Source organism: Cheilinus undulatus, linkage group 16 (genome assembly GCF_018320785.1).
Source record: "Cheilinus undulatus linkage group 16, ASM1832078v1, whole genome shotgun sequence".
Taxonomy (NCBI): Eukaryota; Metazoa; Chordata; class Actinopteri; order Labriformes; family Labridae; genus Cheilinus; species Cheilinus undulatus.
The window spans coordinates 38,468,632-38,480,832 of NC_054880.1; positions in this window are offsets into that span (position 1 = coordinate 38,468,632).

Below are 12,201 nucleotides of genomic sequence, written 5' to 3' on the forward strand. Positions count from 1 at the left end.
TATTGGAGATGATTGGTAGATGTTGTTCTAATAACACGGATATTATTAGAGCTGATGTTGATCTAAATTAATGACTCCCTTCCACTGAACTCCAGTTGCCTTGACACGCAGCCAGTTGTCTCCCCTTGAGCTGCAGCATGGCACCCAGTTAATCTTTAACGGCGCAAAAATATTCCTCTAAAATCTGACCTATTTATCCTAGTGATTTTAATTATAAACTAGAAAAGGACTCAGAGAGCACAGACCTCTGCCATTAGCCCTATCTCCCAATAGTGAAGAATCCTTTAAAAACATTCCTGGATCCAGACAGTGATCTGGATCACTCCCAAAATCTGATCGCCGATTACTCCCTTCCCGGTGGGGTGGAGACACAATGAGGCAAAGCATTGGCTTCCCTACGTGTGGCCTGTCATGGCAGAAGCACCCATGGTCTCACCGGACGACTGAATGTCATGGCAGAGGCTGAATATTCCTCTATTCCTCCCAGCATTGTGTGTATTCTCTCTACAATTCGCTGGTTCTCTCTGTTATGCTCTGACTCATCTCCTCAACTGGACATGTGTCTTTCAAACTCTATAAACTCCAAAACTTTGAATAGAAACAAACCAAAAACATGCTGCTGGGATTGAAGTTACTCATGTCCGCCATCTCCTGGTGTAAAGTGGTAACAGCGCGGACCTCCGCCATTAGCCTTATCTCCTAATTGTAAAGAATCCTTTAAAAAATTCCTGGATCCAGACAGTGATCCGGATCACTCCCAAAATCTAATTAGTTCTTCCTCATGCCATTTCTGACGTTTCCTGAAAATTTTATGAAAATCCGTCCATGACTTTTTGAGTTATGCTGCTAATGAACAAACAAACAAACAAATGAACAAACCCATCCGATCACATAACCTCCTTGGTGGCGGTAAATATGTTTTATATACTTGAAGAGCAACTAAACCCCAAGACTAATTTGATTCAGCTGAAAACCTGCAGAAGCTCTGTACCATGCTGTGAAAAAGTATTAGCCCCCTTCTTGATTTCTGATCTTTTGCATTTATTTCTCACATAAATGTTTCAGATCATCGACCAAATTGTAACATTAGACAAAGATAACCTGAATAAATACAAAATGCAGTTTTTAAATGACTATTTCATTTATTAAGTGAGAAATTCCATCCAAACTTACCTGGCCCTTTGTGAAAAAGTTATTGCCCCCTTTGTTAAATCATGGATTAGCTGAGATTCGCCACTTTAATTTTTTTTAAAACTAAGTCCAGTTCCACTATGCACATGTTTAACTACCTGCTGTTTCAGAAATCCCTGAAATATAACCTGTCTGACAAAGTTAAGTCAGCCAAAAGATCTCAAAAAGCAACACATCATGGCGCCATCTAAAAGGAATAACAGAACAGATTAGAAACAAAGTCACTGACATCTAACAGTCTGAAAAAGGCTCAGGGACTCCAATGATCCACAGTGAGAGCTATTATCCACAAATGGAGAAAACTTGAAACAGTGGTGAACCTTCCCAGGAGTGGCAGGCCTACCAAAATGACTCCAAGAGTGCATTGACGACTCATCCAGGAGGTCACAAAATAACCCAGAACAACATCTAAGACCTGCAGGCCTCACTGGCCTCAGTTAAGGTCAGTGTTCATGATTTAACAATAAGAAAGACACTGGGCAAAAATGGCACCATGGGGGAGTTATAAGGCCAAAACCACTGCTGACTAAAAACAACACAAAGCTTTGTCTTACATTTGACAAAAAACAACATCTCAATGATCCCCAGGACTTTGGGAAAAATTTTATGTGGACTGATCAGACAAAAGCTGAACTTTGTGGAAGTTGTGCGCCCAGTCACATCAGAAGTAAAACTAAAACAGCATTTTATCAAAGGAACATCAAACCAACAGTCAAACATGGTAGTGGTAGTGTGATTTTCTTGGACTGCTTTGCTGCTTCAGGACCTGGACCTCTGTTGAATTAGAAGGGGTGAATATTTATGTGATCACTTTGAGATTTTTTTTTTTGTGTGTGTGTGTAAAAAATGCCAGATTATACTGACCATGACTGATTTATAAAATCAATGAAAGAGGTCAAACATCCAAGGGGATAAATACTTTTTGTTATATATTCATATTTCCAGATATGTTGAACACTAAGACACAAAATAAGGGTTATTTATGAGTATTATTACACTGAGTTCGTATTGAAGATGATAGCTTTGATGATGAAGATTATACTTTTCTGTGGGTGCTATTCCATGCAACAGGATGCATTCTGTTTTGCATTTCTTTTTTAATGAATCTAATCAGCTGAATACATTTTAATATATTAACTTCTAGTAAACAATAAATTAATCTGAAATATGTATGGTTGTAAATGGATCTATTTATCTTATTTAAAAAGCAGACTTTAATTCACTCTATGTAATACCAGGGCAACAAATTAACCTTAAGCACCTTTTGAGAAATAATCCCTGAAATGGCACCCAGGTTTAAGGGGAAATGAATGGATTTAAAAACAAGACACACAGCATCAATGAAGGACTCTTACATGTGCACATCATGCCACTGTTGGGGTTCAACATCTTAATGTCTGCTGAACACTCTTTGGAAAGTGCTTTTTCTGCCACTTAGCAGAGGTCTTATGGTAAATATGAACACCACTGGTACAGCCAGGTTAATGCTAGCATGTAGGAGCATGCCTCATTGAAGAGGAGCCTCATAATGGACAGTAAATGTGTGAATTAGGCAGTTCTGCTAATGCATTAGAAAGTGGCTGACAGCATTAATTGAAAATTTGTTTTTTGCACATGGCTGTCACTCAGCCATTAAATGTGCCTGTATAGTTATCTGCAAATTAAAGGCATTTGCTCGGCTGGTTGAAGGGCATGAAATGTTGAATTTGTGTGGGAACAAGCAGTTAGACTCGAGGATGTACTGCAAGGAGCATGCCACACTCGCACTCTAAGCAGCAACTATGTGCATTTTATTTACAAGTGGAACATTTACAGTATGAATAACTCTAATGGGGTTTTAGTTGTGGCTGATGCATCTTACAATGTAATTTTGATGCACCTCCAGGGTCCTCTCGCAGTGGACAACACTTCACAAGTACAATAAAGAATGGCTCCCAGACATGAAAATGTGCCTCCAAATTGTCCTTCCAGTGCACAAAGCTAGATGGTGTGCCCTCTAAGAAGCTCTTACAATTAAACATAAAGTGATGAAGTGCACTTACAGTGAATAAAAATTGATTAAAGTTCCCACTAAGGTACCTTTCCAGTAGATAAAATATAGGAAAGGGCCATCTATGGTGCCCAAGCAGTTAAGCAATTATGATAGAGCACCCTACCACTGGAAAAAAGTGATAAAGTGCCATCAAGGGTGTCTTTCTAATGGACAAAACTTGATACAGGGCTCTGTATAGTACCCTTCCAGTTGACAATACATAAAGTGCCCTCTACAGTGCCCTACCAGTGGACTGAAGTGCCCTCTAGGCTGCCAAGGCAATGTAAAGTGCTCTCCAAGGTGCTCTTAGACAAAGCTTTATAAAGTTCTCCTTAGGGTGCCCTGAAAAAGTGCCCTAAAGGGTAGTCTCCCAGTGGACCAAATTTCATTGGTAAGATTAAGAGTACTCTAACAGTATAGAAAAAACATGGGAATGTGTCCATTAGGATACCCTTTTAGTAGACAAAACTTGACAGGGTGCCCTCTGAGGTGCCATTCCAGTAGTCAAAAACTGGAAAAGTGCTGTCTCAGATGTCCAACCAGTTGACAAAATGTGATATAGCACCATTCTAGTGGAAAAAAAATGATAAAGTGCCCTCCGTAATACCATTCCAGTGGACAAGACATGAGAATGCTCCCTCCATTCAAGTGGACAAAACTTGATAAAATGCCCTCTGGGGTGCTCTTCCAGTTGATACATAATAAAGTCCCTCTTCAGTGCCCAGTCAGTTAACAAGTGACCTCTAGGGTTTACGACCAGTGGAAAAATGAAAAAGTGAACTCCAGGGTGCCTTTTCAATGGAAAAAGCATGAGAGTATGCCCTAATAGTGTGCTCTCCTAGAGGACAAACTTCATCAGTACAATTTAGAGTGCCCTCTTAGGGGACAAAACATGGAAATGTGCCAACTAGGGTGCTATTCCAGTGGACAAGACTTGATGGACTGCCCCTTATGATGCCCTTCCATTACACAAAAAGTGAAAAGTACCCTCAAGGGTGCCCCTCTAATGGAGTGAACTTAATAAAGTGTCCTCTACAGTGCCCTTCTTCTTAGTTGACAAATAAAACAGTGCTATCTAAATGAGCTTATATTTTTGATGAAATGGTAAAATGTCTCAGTTTCAATATCTGATATGCTGTTTATATTCTATTGTACACAATAGAATGCGATTTGTAAATCACTGCATTGTGTTTTGTTTACATTTTACACGGTGCCCCAACTTTTTTGGAACTGGGGCTGTAATAAAATAATAATAAAATAATAACTCTGGCCTATGTTAAAGTAGTCTATGTTAATCCTGGTCTATAATCAAGCCCTGCTCTCTCTGATTTCATAATGATATATTTTTTAAAGGAAATGTGACTATGTGAATATTTTAAAAATAAAATTCAGTTTGTACAGGTATATGTATATGGGCATACATTTATATAAATATATATTTGATAAAGTAAAATCTGTAATGAATTTCTAATTTTGATAATAGAAAATTAGTGAATCATGGAGATGGGGTAGGATTAAATAAGTGAGTACTTCCTTCCACTCCTTTTTGGATATGTAAATCAAATTGTTACATGTGACATTTGCATTGTACTGTATTTTTTATTTATTTATTAATTTTCTGTCAAAGAGCATTATTTTTTCTTTTCATATGACCACTTTGCAGAATGTTTTACACATTCAAAATAAATTTCTATCTCTCTAGCTATAGGTGATCTCTAAGTTTAATAATTACTCTTTATTTCCAGCTAAGTCTTATGATAGAAAAATGACACTGAAACACTTAAACCCAAGAAAACAGCACTCTCACACAGTACTGAGTATTTATGGTCATAGTGACTCTGTTTAAGTGTGAGGATGTGTGCCTCAGTTTGTTAAACACAAATTTAAATAACTATTTTTTTAAACCAAGCTCAACAATTTCCACCCTGTGTGCTTTGTGAACGAGTACAATGTATTTTCTCACGACTTGCTCTCCCTCCTCCTGAGTCTGTCGACTCCTGAGGGGATCAGAGGCAGAGCCTCTATGAAGTCACTGCGTTGACAAGTTCCTACCATAACAAAAGAATCACAACTCACACGAGCACTCGGGGACCAGTGTGTCCAGGTCATATGTAGGATTTGTGATGTGTTTGTTTTTTCTTGGAAGCAGAACAAGCTGTATTTTTGTTCAAATAAAATTTGTCCTAAATAGGAAACAGGCCCTTAGAATTAAAGGATAGGCGACTTAAAGGGAAGAGAATAGCATGAAATTGTAAAATTTGGGTTGATATTTAAAAAATAGGTCAGTTTTATTTAATGAAAAGCTGAGCTGTTGGGAAAATCTGTCAAACTGTAAACCTTCAGTTGTTTGACAGATACTTAGAATGCTAAATACAACCTACAAGACACATACATTACAGTACACCATACAGTGCCTGTGACAACTATTCAGACCTTCAGAAAAAGGTTACTGAAATGTATAAGTCAGAGGATGGATACAAAAAATTCAAAGGCACTGAACTGAGATGCAATAGTATTTTCAGGACACATGGAGAGCAGTAATTAACCGGCAGAGTGAATATGACTAACATAGAGAAACGAGTTAAACACAGGCTGTTTTGTCTACCTGAGTATAGACAATCTAAAATTGTTCACTATCAGCCTCTTGGTTAAATATCAGACTTTCAGAGGTTAAATGCCCTGTTACGCTCACTGGTTCATTGTAAAATAGTTTGTTCCCATCATTAATTTGGCAGGTTTACAACGGGTTCATTAAAGGGCACTTGGTTGACACTTGACACTTCTTGTTGGGTCATTGAAACAGTACTCACAGGAGGTGATGAGAGTAAACGGTCCCAAAATAACCGAAGCAATGAGCTTAAACAGGCCATCTGCTGTACTGAATGAAACTACCAAATCAGTCAACTTATAAATGATACATTATTTTTGAATGAAAAGTGAATAAACCTAACCTTCATGGAGAATTCAGCCTCTGTGAGTAAACAAAACAACCAAAAAGATTAGTGAATAGATATTCAAATGTATAGGCAACAAAATAGCCAGTACTATAAATCTACTCACAGGGACAGGGGCTTATGTAGTAAAATATGACTTTCCTTAATGTACAATAACAACAAGAGAAAATGGATCTCTTACTAGGTTGGTTATTATAAGGTATGACTTAGCCTAAAGCAAAATGCACCAGCTGTTTTGGGCTGACATGTGGAATAAGTCTATCTCTAGGTGCTATTGACAGTCATGTGTTGACCAAGCCAAACAACAGGCCAGTTTCATGCTGTTGCAAGGACGTCTTCATTTTGGAGCTCCTCATTTACTCAGATGATTTTTAAAACGTCGTGAAGTTCAACATTTCTAACCTTGTGAAGCAGATGGATTTGTCAGACTCATGTCTGTCATCAGGCAAACTTCCCTTGCAAAGCTCTAGTCTACCATGTTTGTACTGGGCCAGAAAATGGTTTGGACCAATTGGGCATCATTTGAGGAGAATGAGGCAGTAGCTACAGGTGGAGTTTGTTGAACTGGAAGCCAACAGCAATGGCTGCTAGTAGTATGGGAGCACAAATTACTTTAGGAAATAAAGACCAAAGGACAGCATGGAAAGCTTCGTCATGATGGAAAAGTTGTTTCCACTCTACTGCTGGCCAGCTTTGAAGGAGTTTGTGATCGTTACAGGTGGGCTGAAGTTGTGCTATAAACCTCTGTGGCTGCTACTGCTGTAGCGATTAGCTAAGATGTAGCTGTAGAAAAGCAGCGGCATAATCAGACACACCTTTGACTTGGTTTTTTTTTTTCTGTCTCCTTATATTTGCTTTGATTTTGGTGATGAGAGGAGTCCATCACGTCAGAGTGCCACTGAGTATTTGAACTTGATGCTAGCATTAGAGAACTGCAGCAAGGATTGTGTCTGAGTCAGACATTGTGAATTATGGCAGATATGAAAATACTGTACCCTGCTATTAGACACTGAGAGGGGGTCGCGAGATGCCCTAAAAAAAACGATTACTATTTTTTAAATTACACTGCTGCCACTTTACACCAATTTTGCTACATTTAATCCAGAATTTATCACTTTTCCCCACCAATTTTGCCAATTAAACACATTTTTGTTACTTAAAACCCTTTTTTTTCTCATTTCAAACCCTTTCCAACACTTTTTTTCTGTCAGTTTTTGCCACTTCTAAAACAAGTCTCCCCATTTTACTCCTGTTGTTGCCTCTTTGACCTATTGCCTATTATTTACCAACTTATAAGCCCATTTCAATCACATTTCACTATTTGATATCCCCCTTTTTGCCTGTTTAACCCATTTCTGCCAATATCTGCCCATTTTTCTGTCTGAGTTAACCATTTTTTCCAGTTAATAACAATTCTTCATCCAATTCACCAAATTTTCTCCCTATTTTTGCCAATTAAGTCATTTCAGCCACTTCTTAATTCCCCTTACACTAACCATGCTCATTTTTGCCAATTTTATCAAATTTTTGCCACTTCTAACCAGTTTCTGCTACTTTTAAAATACAATTTCACCACCTTTTCCACCATTTTTTGCCATTATTAATCCTTCTTGTCACATTTTAACCCATTTTATTTCTGTTTTTAACAAAGGGGATTTGAAGCCATTTTAAGAAGGCTATCTACCACACAAATGAATAAAAATATACTTGCTTCTTTGGTAAGAGTGGTTATTCTTCAGTTACTGTCCCCTGAGTGGCCTTGTCTGCACATGATTCTAGATTGTGCATGGCTGTGTTCAACCACCTTCAGGTACAGTGGGGGTCCCCAGTCTCTTGTACCTTTATTTTTGGGGTCCTGGACTAAAAGGTTGAGAACTACTGACATAAGCAGCACTTGACTGTGCAATAAACTGGACAAGATAATTTAAAAACTTTATATGTTCATTATATTATGAACCAAACCAACATTTTGATTCAAATGTGATTATGAGAAGTCACTTGCATCTTTTGTTTCTCAGCCAGCTCCTTCCAATGTGAGAAGTGAGTGGAGGATGGATGTGGTTAAAGTTCTCCTCCAGAAGAACTTCAACTGTGTTTTTGCTCCAATTCTGGTGGCAGCTTGCAACAAATACACTTGAAAAATGATAAATTCGACTATTTTTGAGGAAAATGACTCCAGTGTTACACTGTAAACAAACCACAGATAGCAAAAAAAAAGAAAAAATGCACTCACACACAAAGAGTTTTAGACACATCCAGAGGTTTATGTGGACTGTATCGCTCTGTCAGGGATGCAGCTAAAAGATGTTTTCACCCTGAATTTGTACTTTAAGCTGTATTTTCCCTTTGAGTACCATCTGGTTGGCAGTTTTGGCAGTTGATTTGTCAGTACCTGTTAGCCTGCTGAGCCTCTCTGCAGCTCAGAGTTTTTCTTACTTCTCCCTCTGTCTGCGGGGAAATCAGTAGTGTGTTCACTGGGGTAATTAAGTGCGCAGTAATTGCCAATTTAATCTTCTGTGTTCGAACCCTTATTTGTAGCGTTGTATCTGTCAGTCAAGCAGGCGTGGTTTCCATGGGGATAAAGGAAGTGTAGTAGTTATTCCCTTTAACCAGTGACCAAAGTCAATTACCTTTCGTGTCCTAAATTAGGTTGCTATGGAGTGGCAATTACACAAAATTGTAAATGTGTCGCAATAATGTGTTAGCCCTTCACACCTTAGATCACCTCTTAGCACTGAGCAGACATGCTGTATTATAGTAAGTTATATTTCACCTTCAACTCCAATGCTTTTCTACTAATAAATAAATAATAACATTTGTATCTAATTGGGTTTATGCACCTACCTGGTTCATAAACAAAACTGTCCCTATGGAATTTGCTGATTTTAATTTGATCTGTTGTGCTTGTCTTCTGTAAAGCACTTTGTAAGTCTGTTTTGAAAAGTGCTTTATAAATAAAGGTTATTATTATCATTCATAACAGATATTAATAATAATAATAATAATAATATATGTTGCGCTAATATTCTATACTTTATACTGCACCTATAGAATCTTGGTCTTTTGCATTATCCTATGTTCATGTTATATCACTGCTGTGTAAATAACTGGCTGCTAGTAAGTTTACCAACACATCATCTTAATTTTTTTCATTGCACAGAATTCCAATTTTATATCCCCCTTCTTCTGTTTTTGTTAAGGATTCCTCTTTAGATCTTTTTGTGTTTTTACCCCCTCCTTTTCTTGTGTTGCTGCAATGCTAGAATCACCTCTGGGGATAAATAAAGTATTACCTTATCTTATCACATTGTATCTTAACTTATAGTATTGTATCATAGCTTAACTTGTTGTATTTAACTCAACTTATTATATTGTATGTTATATTTTTGTGTCGTATCTAATTGTACTGTATTCTGTCTTATCTTTTTGTACTGTATTTTAACTTATATGTATCCTTTCTTATCTTATTGTATAGTCTTGTCTTGTCATATCTAATTGTACCATATCTTATCTTTTCTTATCATATTGTAACGCATTGTATCGTTCAGTATCGTATCTTATTGTACTGTATCTAATCTTATTGTATAGTATTCTACCTTATTGTACCATATCTTATCTATTTGTATCATATCTTATCTTTTCATATCATATCTAACTGTGCTGTATCTTCTGTTATCTAACTGAATCCTATTTTATCTTTTCATTTCATATCTTACTGTATCTGATCTTATCTTATTGTACTGTATCTTTAATTGTACCGTAGATTATCTTATTGTATCAAATCTTTTTGTATCGTATCATACCGTACCGTATCTTATCTTATTGTTTGTATCTTATATTATTGGACTGGATCCTATCTTATCTAATTGTATCATATCGTATCTTATTATATCTTTTCTCATCCTATCTTATTGTATCGTATCGTATCAGTATCTTATGTTATGATAAGGTGGTGGACAGCAACGGAGTATATTTACTTGAGTACTGTACTTAAGTAAATTTTTTCAGTATTTGTACTTTACTTGAGTATTTGTTTTTGTTTTTTTTGTTTTTTTTAGAAACTTGTGACTTTCACTCCACTGCATTTCAAAGACAAATATTGTACTTTCGACTCCACTACATTTCTAGGAAGCTTGTCATTACTCGTTCCTTTTAGGTTCAACATAGCTTTGCAGTCTGATGTTGGTGTTTTTCTTTTCTAAAATGCAACTGGCCACACGCTGTGCTCCTCACAGAAGGGAACCAATCACAGTCACCGCTAACACCTGGGATGGATTTGGAAATAGGCTACATCATCCTCGCTCTGTGTAGCGAGCTCTCCCGCCTTCATTCAAACAAAACTCAAGCTAAAAAACCAGTGCACCCATGGCCATATCTCGGCTTGATGTTTGAGATTTCAGAAATGAGTAATGATTCATAGCCATGTATTAAGTTCCCCCATAGTGAATGTGTGGGAAGAACAAAAAGGCCCTCCTGTTTTTTTGAGTGGGGATGTTTAAATAAAAAAAATTAAATGACAATAGTTGTCCTTATTGTTTTTGATTGCATTTGATTTTATGGTGAAGTTTTTTACAGGTGTTTTTATAGACTTTTTGTTGCAGAGTGGTTCTACATGTAAGTCGGTAGCCTACATCATTAGGAGGTTTCAGAGAGTTACAAGGTTCTGTAAAAGCACTGAGAAAACAATACAGCAATTCACTGATATTAGAAAATGTACTTTGTACTTTTGAATACTTAAGTATTTTTAAAAATAAGTACTTTAACTTGAGTAAAATTTAACTGAGCAAAATTTACTTGCACTTGAGTAAGATTTGACCACGAGTATCAATACTTTAACTCAAGTACTGGAGTTGAATACTTTGTCCACCACTGGGTATCGTACAGAGCCTTAACTCACTTTAAAAGTATAGTGTGTACTCACTACATCTTATCATATCTTATCCAAGCTACCTGTTTTAGGGCACATCTAGAGATGTTGATGCAACTTTTTGAGCCCTGATCGATCTCATCCACATTCACTAATACTACAACTGTTTAGAGTAACGTGCGATTTCGTTACTGGATTCACATTTCTTTATGACATGACAAAAACTGACAAAATAAAGAATAGAAGACAGGAGTTAAAGCTGAATATTCCTGTCTGAACTGATTGTCTGTACATCTTCTTTAAACAAAAATCAAACGTTTTCTAAGTTCTGCCACTCTGCCCATTGACTCTCTGTCTCTCTTTCTTTCTGTGATCAATGAATAATTCAAGTTTATCGTCAAAGAGAGAGGATTTTCCAACATAGAAGTTAAGGAACAGTCTTATGATAATTGATTTATGGGTGTTTAGGATAACAGTGAAATAGACACAATCATATTTTTGGATTAGGCAAGAAGAATCCCATGCTTTACTAGCACCACTTTATGAACTCTCCTTAGTTGTTGCATTGGAAAGACCGTCTCTATCATTGTCTAAATGTTCCAATCATCTCCAACATTTTATTTAGAAAAAAGAACTCTATAAGAAGGGGAAACACTTAAACTTTTGATATTAATAGGCCCAGACTGTGCACGACTCTCAGACCGCAGTATGAGCACATTTATCTCCAGTTTTGGTCATGTGTCATAAATGTTTCAGTCGCACAGTGAATGCTGAAATAGACCACCACTGTTATAGAGAACAGGGAATCTGGGAGGACAGAAGCAGAAGGGGGCACCCTGCAAACTACTTCGATATCACCGTGGCCTACTTATCTTCTTGTCTCGCCTGTGTCGTCTCTTATCTTGTCTCATTGTATCGTATTTTATTGTGTAATATGGTATTGTGTCATATCTTATCTAAATTGTTTTATTCCCAGTTAGGCCTCATGTTCTGGTTGGTCCTAGCAGTCAACTAAGCTGCAAAGGGAAAATCTGAAAGGTTTAAAGTGTGTGTGCAGCTGTGAAGGTGTGTGTGTGATATCATGGTCATCGAAGATTCACACTGAATCTGAAGTGTTGGCTTTCAGATGGAATCCTTTCCACTTGCTTCCTCCTCAG